Raw genomic sequence first — 11945 nt, 5'->3', positions numbered from 1 at the left:
TAGTGGTAGGCAGGAACCGTTCCTTGGGCGGGCAGAACCTAGGATTTTAAGGAGGATATGCGGGTTCAATGGAGGAATTGATAATGGAGTGTAGCCTGTAACAGATGGTGCACGGGTCACAGGTAGTAAAGGGGAGAGGGATGGGGGTTTCCCTCAGCGGGGAAGGACGAGCGCCGTTACAAGATTTAAACCAAGGAATATACAAGGAGGAAGTTATGGTGTGGGTTAAAGTCTGGAGGACAGCGGCAGTGCTGCCATCTGTTGAACCCAAGGATTCTCTAAGGATATACAGGTTCAATGAGCGGGCTGGAGGAATTGATTAGGGAGTCTAGCTTCTAACAGATGGCATGAGGGTTGCAGGTAGTAAGGGGGTGAGGGATGGGGGGATCCATCAGCAGGGGAGCATGAGCGCCGTTACAAGATTCAAACAGTCAGTCAGTCATGCTCAGTGCTCACTTGTACCACCTATGTCTGTCTCCTGACCCCTTCTGCCCTTGGTGTAGGACTACCCCTGAGGACATGGAACATTTTCTACTCCAATGCCACACTTCCACTCTCACCACACCACAGTACATTCATGGCTCTCCGCCCTGGCTATCACAACACTCGACCTACCCACCTTCCTGGTGGCCTCAGGCGTCCACCCTTCCTGGCAACTTGCTGTCCTTCGTCTTACATGTGCCTTCTTGAGGAAGACCGGCCAGCTACCACGCTTGTGATACCCACACAGGACTACCCCAGGGCTCATAAGGATCCAAAAGTTAAAGCCACGAAGATCTATGGATCCTTACGAGCCCTGGGCCCGTACTTATAAACACTAAGATGACGTCCTAACGGTAAGTCGTCGTCTTAAATCACAAAAATGGCGGAATTCGAGTCTTAAATCTTTAAGACGGCATCCTAAGCCTCAAAGATGTGTCTTACTGCTAAAACACCTCCCGAGGTGTTTTAGCAGTAAGACGCGCTCCTAAGATTTCATCCTAAAAGTAAACATGGCCGCCCGAGAGGAACTGCACCGCCACCACCTGCAACAGAGACGGTCGTTTCGTGAGAGGAAGGACGTCCTGAATGAGCTAGATGACCGTGAGCTGGTGAAGAGGTACTGGCAGGATCCTGCTGGTATCATTTTCGTGACAAATTTGGTGCGGAAAAGGCTGAAGAGACCAACTGCAAGGAACAAGGCCTCTCTCCCCAAGATGCAAGTTATCTTCACTGCGGTACCTCGCTATAGGAAAGATTGGTGCCATTGATGGGACGCACGTGATGATTGTGGCTCCTAGAGAGTATAAGGTAGAGTTTGTCAACAGGAAGAGATACCACAGCATCAACGTGCAGTTTGTGTTTGATGCTTGATACCACATTATTGATGTGGTTGCAAAGTGGCCGGGATTGGTTCACGATGCAAGAATACTTGCTCAAAGTGGACTCTGCACGATATTTGACAGCGGCATCGTCCCAGCTGGGTGTCACTTACTGGGAGATAGTGGCTATCCCAGCAAGAAGTGGCTACTGACTCCATACCTCAGACCACAGCCTGGAGCACAGTCTTCTTATAACAGGTAAGTTGCTGAGTAGTAAAATTTAGATAAAGAGTTATCTAATTAATTACCCCACATCACACAAAACTAATTATTTACCTCCCATAGTTACACTTTTTCATATAAACTAATATAAAGTGCTAAATTAATGAATTAGGTAATTTGGAAGTATTATTGGAGTTTCACACAATCTTGACCCTCCCCCCCTACCTTACTGGATTCCTCCATAAGATGAAGTAACCTAACCTAACATTTTGTAACCTCCTCATTGGGTTAGCATCATCCTCCATTAAGGTAGAGTAACTTAACATTTTGAAACTTAACCAGAACAACCAATAAGGTAAAGTAATTTAACATTATGTACGCTTTGACCCCTTTGGATCCCCCTTAAAGGGCTATAATTATGTAAGGTGTGTTGGTTGAATCACCAATACAAGTAAATTTCAAGAAAATTTCCAAATATTTAAGAGTTTCTTCTTTTTATTCTAAGTTTTCATGTGAATATATTAACCTAACCAATGTTATACTAAAGATTTTTTTTATATGTTTCATAATGTTTAAGCTGCCATGTCACAAATCATTATCAAACAATGAATCTTAACTTAACCTTATACATGACATAACCTAAATGTTTGCAGAAATTAAATTAATGCATCATACCAATTTCAAGTACTGCATTGTAAGATTGAAATCTATATTAATTTCAGGGCCCACAAGAAAACCTGCAGCATTGTTGAGAGAGGCATCGGGCAGCTGAAGCCACATTTTCACATGCTACACAGTGAAATCTGAGTTGGTCCTCCATCCAAGGTCTACCAAATTGTAGAGGTTTGTGCATTGCTGCACAACATCTGCAAAGCAAGAAACATCATTCTTCCTGAGGAAGAAGAACATCTTGCTGCAGCCGAGGATGGAGGCAACGAGGAGCGACCCCCAGCACAGAAAGTTCAAAGTCGCCATGAAGTAATCCTTTACAGGGATGAATTTGTTGTGCTTCACTTCAAGTAAGTAACACAACCCATAATGCTGATTATAGTAGCATTCTTAAGTTTTTTCCCCTCTGTCAATTTGTTATTTATATTTATATGTCTTGTTTTGTTGTGTGTGCACTGTTATGTTGGTGATTTCATCTTCCTTGCCTCACTCTCTGCCAGTCACCCACTATTGAAAAGATAGAGTTCTTCACAGATAACACAGTATCACTGTTCAGCCTTACAATATTTAAATGGGTTTTGATGAATGTGTATCTCAGCAACATCTAAAAAAATAATTAACACACTTTCACAACTAACTTAAATGATTCTTTCTTAATTATTTTTTCACTTATTCTTATGAGTGTGGCATTGACTACATTATCAATTGTTCTGTAGTTTTCTATCTATCTATCTATCTATCTATCTATCTATCTATCTATATATATATATATATATATATATATATATATATATATATATATATATATATATATATATATATATATATATATATATATATATATATATGTGTGATACAACATCAAGCAGTAAATCAATGTCTTTCTTTTACAGCATTGCTGAGTGATGAGACACCAGTGTCATGACTGCTGAGATTGGTGTTATTTTCATGTAAATAGTTTTTTTTTTTTTTTTTTCTCCCATACCTGAAGTAAGTAGATTGTAGGTTGAGCATATAGAAACTGCAGTTAATTTTGTGTTAACACTAATATTTGGTTGAATGGTTACAAACAAAAACAAATAGTACATTATTTATATCTTTATTACTATTTTTTATTTGTTTGTTTCTGGTACTCTAGTTTTTGTGTGTAGTACATGTACTTAGCCTGTTCTGCTTCTTGCTTCCTTTCATGAGCCATTATAGATTCTTCAAGGAATGCAAGCTCAAGCTTCCTTTTCTTCTGCAGGTGGATGATCTCCTCATCCACAAACACCAATGATGTACCAGGCAAGTCTGGACCCTGTTGGTGCCACATCACTGGTGCTGCAAGTGGTGTGGCAGGTGCCTCCTCCTCAACACCCACTGCCTCGGTCACCACTTCTCTCTGTTGGGCTGCCTCTGCCACTTCCCCAGCATCATCTGCTGCCTGAACACTGCTGGCATCATTAGTTCTAACTTCAGAAACTAAGCTGATAATGTTTTTGGTTTTATTGCTAAGGACAAAAGTAACAGAAACCAGTAAATCTAGCTAAGGGTACAATGTGTTTGACTTAAATCCTATTCTGTTTGAAGGAAGCTCATGTCTAAGAAACTGTAAATACCTAAGACTCGTTACCATTAACACATTCACCCACTACAACACCATACTTATGAATGGGGAGAAGGGATAGGAATTAAGTTAACTTTATTAGTTTTTTTTTCTTATTACTGTTTTATCTGTTTGGTTAAAGAATAAAAAAAAAAATAAATGAAATTTTCTCAACACTAGATAACAAATTTGCCATTGTGTATAACTGTAAGTTGTAAACTAACTGGGAACATGAGTATTTTGGATTGCTATATCTACAAGTGGCTTATCCTTTATTAAGGAAGGTGCATTCAATGATGCTTGCCTTATTGATATACCCATGAATAGAGACATTCTTGGGGTCCAAAATCTCAAAGATTAACTCATTGAGCTGGGAGAGAGGAGGGTTGGCAGGAGGTCCACCACCTGGAAAGTATAATATAATCTTATTGCTAATGAATTGTAAATACAAATAAATAATTTATAAAGAATGTGTTTTCACATAACATATGTAACTCAGATGTGTGGTTGGAGTAATATTATTTGTCAGAGGTAGACATTGCATCATAATTAGTGTGTGCAATAAATGCATCCACTTCACAAAAAAAAAAAAAAAATGCAGGAAATGGCTGGCACTTTAATATATTAATCACTAGTACAAAACTTTCAATGTTGCTGCTTCCAAACTTAAAACAGGAACAGTTTACTGAAATTTATTCCTTAAAGTGGTTAGGTTCCATGATCTAAATCTCAAGTGACCTTAACAGTAGACCTGCTGAAACTTAGTATTTACTCAAATACTAGTAAGCTTCCTTGCAAAAAATAAATACCCATAAACAAATACTTTTCTTTAAGTGAAATTGCCTTACCTATTCAGTGCTTAAAAGGAATAATAAGATAAATCATATCTTTTGTTAGGGTGAAACTGAAATTTCTATCAAGCTCAAAAATATGAAAATCTTGCTGCAACTCGCACACAAATATCACACAAAAAATAGCTCCCAAATTAATAACTCTTATCTGTGGCAGTCATGGCTTCTCTCTGCTTGCTGGTGTTCCGTCTTGCCTCAGATTTTATAATATGCCAATGTTTCTGGCACTCCTCAGTGCGGAGAATGTCTGACACGCAGACACCTCCGCACTATTAGTACTCCAAGCAGCATTTCTGGCTTCCTTAGAGCAGCCAGCTGTGGAGAAGTCGCTCCGGAGTATTTTTGCGAGAATTTTGTATAGATGGGCCAGATGAAGGCGTCCAGTTCGTCTTCCTGTTCCTCTTCTTGTCCTGAGTCTCTTGAGTAGCCATGGTGCACAGTCGAAGTTGGCGCCAAATGATTGTTGTTTTGACAAGATGACAACAGTGGTGGTAAATTTATACCTTCAATTATCAAGGTTAAAATGAAAAGAAGATTGTTGAAAACTAACTAGATAAATATGTTTTTTATTTAAAGTATAATTATTACGTATTTTTACCCGTTTCTTGCGAAATTCTTCAAAAAACATTACATAACGTCTGCTCATGTTAGCGGTTAGCGATGTAAGCGCCTAAAGACGGTTACTTAACAAAGCATCCTGCTAGGAAAGATTCTTAGTGCTTAAGTCTCGTAGGTTAAGTACTTTTCCTAACTAAGACGGCATCTTTGTGGAGTTTTATAAGTACGGCCCCTGGGGTATTCCTGTGTGGGTATCACAGGCATGTTAGCTGACCGGTCTTCCTGAAGAAGGCACAAGTAAGGCGAAGGACAGCAGGTTGCCAGGAGGGGGTGGATACCTGAGGCCGCTAGGAGGGTGGGCATGTCCAGTGTTATGATGGCCAAGGCGGAGAGCCGGGAGCATAGTGCAGTATGTTGAGAGTGGAAGCATAGGCATTGAAACAAGAAATGTTCCATGGGCTCAGGAGTAGTCCTACACCAGTGGTTTTCAACCTGTGGGCCATGGTCCACTGGTGGGCCATGGAGTGTTCTCAAGGGGGCCATGCCATGGATATCTTGAAAACTAGTTATGTAAAGATTTAGATTTCGAGCATCAACTCCTGTTGTTCTACACTAAAGTTCGATGGTTATCCAAGGGAAACGTTCTGAATTGAGTTTTCGAACTTAGAGAAGAGCTAAAGATGTGCCATGTGATGCTGACTGAGAAACGTCTTGCCGCTGTGAGGATTGGTCTCTGTCTCCCAGGTCACTATCAGAATCACTACTGGAGTCTTCACTTTCTTCTGTCTCAATAAAAAAATCACTATCTTGATTTTCATCACTATCTTCAATGTCACTACCGAGTAACACTGACATAACATCACTCAGAGTACCGTTTCCTCCCTCCCTCCGGATCACGGGAGTTGCAAGATGTCGCCTCCATTATGGGAAAAGATGAACTAATGTTTGGGAACATATGTCTCAAGGCTCGAGAAGGCGAGCGAGAAAAGTTGCCAGGTACCTCCACTTTCCCCGGGACCAATAGTGAGGGGGAGAGATTCAAACATTTAGATCGGTAAAATAATGATTCCCGGAACAATCTCCGCATGCGACGGTAAAATCTTCCCAAAACAATCGCCATACATTAAGGGTTAAGGAGTGGTGCTCCACACTCCAAAACTGGGGCCTCATCACAGGATATTTTATCTTTGATTTGCTTTTCATTTCTGATTGTCATTTGATATTACAGCCTTTTGAAGATCTTGTCATTTTGCCCACTCATGAGGATATTTCGAGGGATGTCCAGGAGCAAGAAATGAAGCGTCAGGAATTGCACGAACAGGTAATGTTGACAATAATGTGCTATGTAATTAATATACAGCTCTCAAAACTAATATAATTTGCAAATATGAATAATTTAAAGGAATATATGGTTTTCAATGTTGGATGAAATTCAATAACATACCATCATTGGTTTCATGATTCCATTCTGGTTTTCTTTTATGCAGAGTAAAAATTGGCATCGGAGAGCCGGTGAACAATAACAATAAAAAAAAAAAAACACTCTGCAGGTTCAATTGGTGAGGATATGCAAAGGGGGCACTTAAGAAGCTATTTAATAACCCAATAACAATGAAACTGACATACACATATACATATAACATGAAACTGACATACACATATATATATATATAACACAGAAATAAATACAACAATAAAGAACACAACTTAATACCTAACAATAATACTAATCCTATATGGAAGCAATGCGGAAAAAACGGGACGAGGGGAAGTGATACTTATGAGGTGTCGCAGTGGTGAAGTGCTAGGTGAGGTGGATCCCACGGTAGTCCAAGAGGCATTGTGTTCACTGGTTAAGGCCTTGACCTCCACTGACTTTTAGAAATCAGGGAGCTTGCTTAACACTTCCGCTTGAGTCGAATGGGGCCACGTGAATCCAACTTTGGGACAGTAGCGGGGCTTCATGAGACGGTGACGTGGAGGGTTCATGAGACGGTGACGTGGAAGGTTCATGAGACGGTGACGTGGAAGGGGAGGTGGAGAGGTGGCGAACGAGGTAGCAAGCGGAGGAGGTGATGGTAGTGGAGTGTGTTACGGACGGGCCGTAACATTTCCTCCCTCTTAAGACCTCCGTAATGGGCTCATGAAGGAGGTGAGATAGGAGATCTTGATAAGGCATCAGCGATGATGTTGTCTGTGGATATGTAATGTAACTTATCATATGTATTCCCTGTACCTCTGATTATTGTACGCCTGGCAACCCCCCGTAAGCCTCAGTCTTGCTGGCGTCTCCAAGGCAGGCACGCATACGGGGATCCTTCCAAGGCTTTCTCTGTGTTCCTCTGCCTGAATACACCTACTACAGTTAGTACGTGTTTCTATGAAGAACCTTCACCTTCGTGGCTGTACTGTCCTGACAGCTACCCAACACCACATGGCGCAGTGAGTAGGATCACGATTCTTCCGGACGCCATCGCCGCCACGCCAGCAGGGACTCCACTGCCTCTTCACGCCCTTCCCTGGGTTTTATGGAGCTTCAGTGACTCTTGTGACAGTGCGTGCAGTGCTGTGACAGTGTGTGCGGTGTCGTGCCTTTGCGTGCAGTGTTTTGCGTTCTAGTCTTCCCTCGCCGTTCACAAGGGACGCTACACCCTTGGCGGGAGACAGACCTCGCAGCATCACATCCCCCTCGTCCAGCGCGCAGCGGGTAACTGAGGTGGTGGTGCCTAGTGGGGTGCCGAGTGCAACACGCACACTACCGATGACCGAGCTGCCAGATACTGCCACACACACGCACACACGCGCTCCCTTGCATTAACTTTACATAAAACCCAGCTGTTCACGGGTTTCTCTATTGATTGTGGGGACGCTTCCTGTCTGTTCATGGGTTCTCCTTGTTCATCATGTCGCTCCCGCGTCCTTCGCCTGAGTGCAGCGACACCGAACACCAGCAGGAAACTCTTCAGTTTTCAGACGACGAAGCCAGTCCCCAGGGGACTCCGGGTGGCTTACCCTTGGGCCACTCCTCACCTCAACCCTACCAGTCTCCTCCCGCGCATCAAGACGGTACCGTTCTTCAACTCATCAAATACTTGGAGGAATCACGTCTACCAGCTGATTTCTGTAGAAGACAGGAGGATGAGGAGAGGCGGCGAGCAGAGGAGTCAAGAAGGGAAGCAGAGGAAATGAGACGCAGGGATGACAACGAGCGTTTCATGGCACTGCTACAACTGTTGTCAGTTCAGGCATCGCCAGCCCAACACCAGCCGTCTCCAGCCCGCTTACCTGTTCCCTTACCAACACTCAGCCCTTTCGCCCCAGCCTATCATCCTGCAGTCACTGGTCTCGTGGGGACTACACCTGTTGTAGCGAGTGCTACTCCCGTCACCGCCTTGCCTGCCGTGACAGATGCTCCAACAGTCGCCGCCCCACCGGCTCTCGTGACAGCTGTTCCAACAGTTGCCACCCTGCCACCCCCCGCCGTGACTGCCGTTACAGCCGCTGCACCACCCGTCACTGTGACTGCGACTCCTACGTCCACAGCAGGTCCTCCCACGGGCAAACCTGTGGCTCAGAGTCCGCCCATCTTGCAAGCCGACGCCACCTACCAGATGTTCAGGCATGATTTCTCAGTCATGATTGATCTGCAGCGCCTTCCCAGAGAAAAGCAGTTGATCCAGCTACGGATGTCTGTTTCCCTGGAGGTTCAGAGGACTCTTGAACACACCCTCAGGATCGCTCCTGACACACTGTTAGTCGTGGATGAAGTCCTCGATGTGTTGCAATCCCACTTCAAGAGTGGACTCCTGTGCTGCAAACAGGCAGTGGGTGAGTCTTTTTCTGATTTCTATGTCTGCCTGAAAAACCTTGCTGAAGAGGTCGACCTTTGCTCTGGTGATCCAGTGACTTGTGCTGAGACCCAGCTGAAGATGGTTTTGCTCATGGGCATCAGAGAGGAGGAGCTCGTTCAACGCCTCATCTCTATGGACTCAGGTGCTCCTCTCCAGGACCTGGTCACCTGCTGCCGCTCGTATGAGGCCGCCCGGAACACAGCATCCGCCATCCAGTCGTCTCCAAGTCAGCTGCTCTCCATCTCTGCCTTCAGACGGGGAAAGCGACGTGACAAGGCCGCCTCCTCACTTCAGCAATCGCCTTCGGAACAGCGAGGAAAGCCTGCAGCCGTTGACGTGTCCCAACCCTGCCAGTGTTGCTCCTGCCGGCACTCATATGGTCAGTGCCCTGCTGTCAACAGCACCTGTAGCAATTGCGGATGCAAGAGCCATTGGGCAAAGACTGCCAGGTGCCCTGCCAAAGACACCCAATTTCGTGCCTGTAAAAAGACTGGGCATTATGACAAGTGCTGCAGGTTAACAAATGCGACTCACAGCCAGAACAGCTCTCACGCTACGTCACAGAAGAAGAGCTCCTGCCGCAGTGTGACTCGCAGTCCAGCGTCTGAGGCCATGACTCCTAAACCTGTGTGTATTCACCTGACGCATGGAGGATCCACTTCCCACCTCCAAATGCTGCCAGATACAGGCGCGGACGTCACAGTCATTGGCCAGCGACACCTCAGCATTCTTCAAATCCCCAGGAACAGCCTACAGCCTCTACCTCCCGTGCACACGCTGACGGCGGACGGTTCAGAGATGGCACCTGCCCTGGGATGTTTTCAAGCTACCTTACGGCTCGGGCAAAGTCTTGCATCGCCCAGATCCAAGTTCACGATGGCGTCCAGACCCTACTCCTCTCCTATGGCCACTGCAAGGAACTGGCCATCATCTCCCCGGAGTTCCCGAAGCCGATTCTCAAGGTCAAGCATGTTAACCGGTGCAGCGAGCGGCCCCTCCCTGACATCACGTCTCCATATGCTGCAAAGGAATACTTCCTTCGTGAGTTTTCAGACGTACTTCTCTCCAAGGAGGATCTGAGGAAGGCTCCCCTGAAGCCCATGGTCGCACAACCCATGCAGATCCACCTGAAGGAGGGCGCTACACCGTTCGCCATTCACACACCACGACAGATCCCCTTCGCATTCCAGCAGCCAGTCAAGAATGAGCTGGACTCCATGGTGCGTCAAGGGATAATTGAGCCTGCCGGCGATGAGCCGTCTGCCTGGTGTCACCCCTTGGTCGTCGTGGCTAAGGACAAGGGAGTTCGCATCACGGTGGATCTCACAAAGCTCAATAGCCAGGTTTCTAACCCAGCTCACCCAGCACCAACACCTTACGCCGCTGTCCACAGAGTCACTCCGTCATCCCGCCTCTTCACGACAGCAGATGCTCTGTGTGGGTACTGGCAGTTGGTACTTGACGAGAAGGATCGCCACCTCACAACTTTCATCACCCCGTTCGGCCGGTTTAGGCATTGCCGAGACCCCATGGGCTTCGCAGCTACTGGTGACGCCTACTGCCACTGCGGCGACTTGGCACTCCAAGGATTGGAGAATTGTGTCAAGGTGGTGGACGACATTCTTCTCTTTGATGATGACTTCCGCACACACTTGCAGAGGATTATTCAGATCCTCAGCAGATGCAGAGAGCACGGGATCACCCTCAAAAAGGACAAGTTTTCAGTTGCCGAGCCTCAGGTCCGATTCTGTGGCTACAACCTCTCCCCCTCTGGCATCTCTGCAGACGAGGACCGCGTCAGTGCAATCCGGGACTTTCCTACGCCCGCGAACTTGACTGACCTCCGCTCTTTTATGGGCCTAGTGAACCAGCTGTCAGAGTTCACCCCGGACATAGCAGCCGCAGCCCAGCTTCTTCGCCCTCTCTTGAGCCCTAAACGGACGTTCACTTGGACAGTGGACAATGATGAAGCCTTCAACCATGTCAAGACAGTGCTTCTCCAGCCGCCTGTTCTGGCCCACTTTGATCCAGCGCTACCAGTCGTCCTCCAGACGGATGCCTTCCGCCTTCATGGGATTGGGTACGCTCTCCTACAAGATCACGGCCAAGGATGCACACGACTAGTTCAACGTGGCTCACGCTTCCTCACTGACGCTGAGACGCGCTACGCCACCATTGAGCTCGAGCTGCTTGCCGTTGTATGGGCCATGTCCAAGTGTCGGCTCCACCTCATAGGCGTACAGCACTTCACGCTGATGACGGACCATCGGCCACTGGTCCCGATCCTGAATGCCTACACTTTGGACGCGATCGAGAATCCCCATCTACAGCGTCTGAAGGAGAAAATCTCGCCCTACCTCTTCACAGCCGTATGGCGCAACGGGAAATTGCTACGCATCCCAGATGCTCTGTCGAGAGCCCCAGTCAGCCACCCCACTCCTGAGGACGAGATGGCGTGCACTACTGCCACTGCCCACCTGCGGTGTGTCGTAGCTACCAACGCTAAAGGCTCCGACCAAAACACACCACACCATGACGCCGATCGGACGCTCCAGGTGTTCAGAGCAGCAGCGAGGGCAGACCCGTCATATGCCCACCTCACCGCCTGCGTGACATCTGGCTTCCCGTCCAACCGGTACGAGCTCCACAGTTCCCTACTTCCCTACTGGAAGCTCCGCAATCACCTCTACGCAGATGGGGAGCTTGTCCTTTATGGCCAGAGGATCGTGGTTCCTGTAGCTCTCCGCCGCCGCACCCTTGCTCGTCTCCATGACAGCCACCGCGGTGTGGAAGCCACTCGCCGTCGGGCAAGGCAGACTGTTTTCTGGCCTGGCATTGACTCTGACATCGCCAATACTGTTCGTGCCTGTGAACCATGTCAAGTCCTCCAGCCAAGCCAACAACA

The 11945-nt window shown here is 46.6% G+C and overlaps 1 long non-coding RNA gene across 1 annotated transcript; it reads left to right on the top strand.

The window, feature by feature from the left end:
• The first annotated feature begins 948 nt into the window (after positions 1-948).
• Positions 949-3729, top strand: LOC123511996. The gene is made up of 4 exons (XR_006677000.1): positions 949-1559; positions 2246-2542; positions 3086-3142; positions 3439-3729. It is a non-coding gene; the product is annotated as an uncharacterized LOC123511996 (long non-coding RNA).
• The last annotated feature ends 8216 nt before the right edge of the window (positions 3730-11945 follow it).

This window comes from Portunus trituberculatus, chromosome 32 (genome assembly GCF_017591435.1).
Source record: "Portunus trituberculatus isolate SZX2019 chromosome 32, ASM1759143v1, whole genome shotgun sequence".
In the NCBI taxonomy this organism is placed as follows: Eukaryota; Metazoa; Arthropoda; class Malacostraca; order Decapoda; family Portunidae; genus Portunus; species Portunus trituberculatus.
The sequence above is the reverse complement of the archived record's forward strand: the minus strand, read 5'-3'. Positions and strand labels throughout refer to the sequence as shown.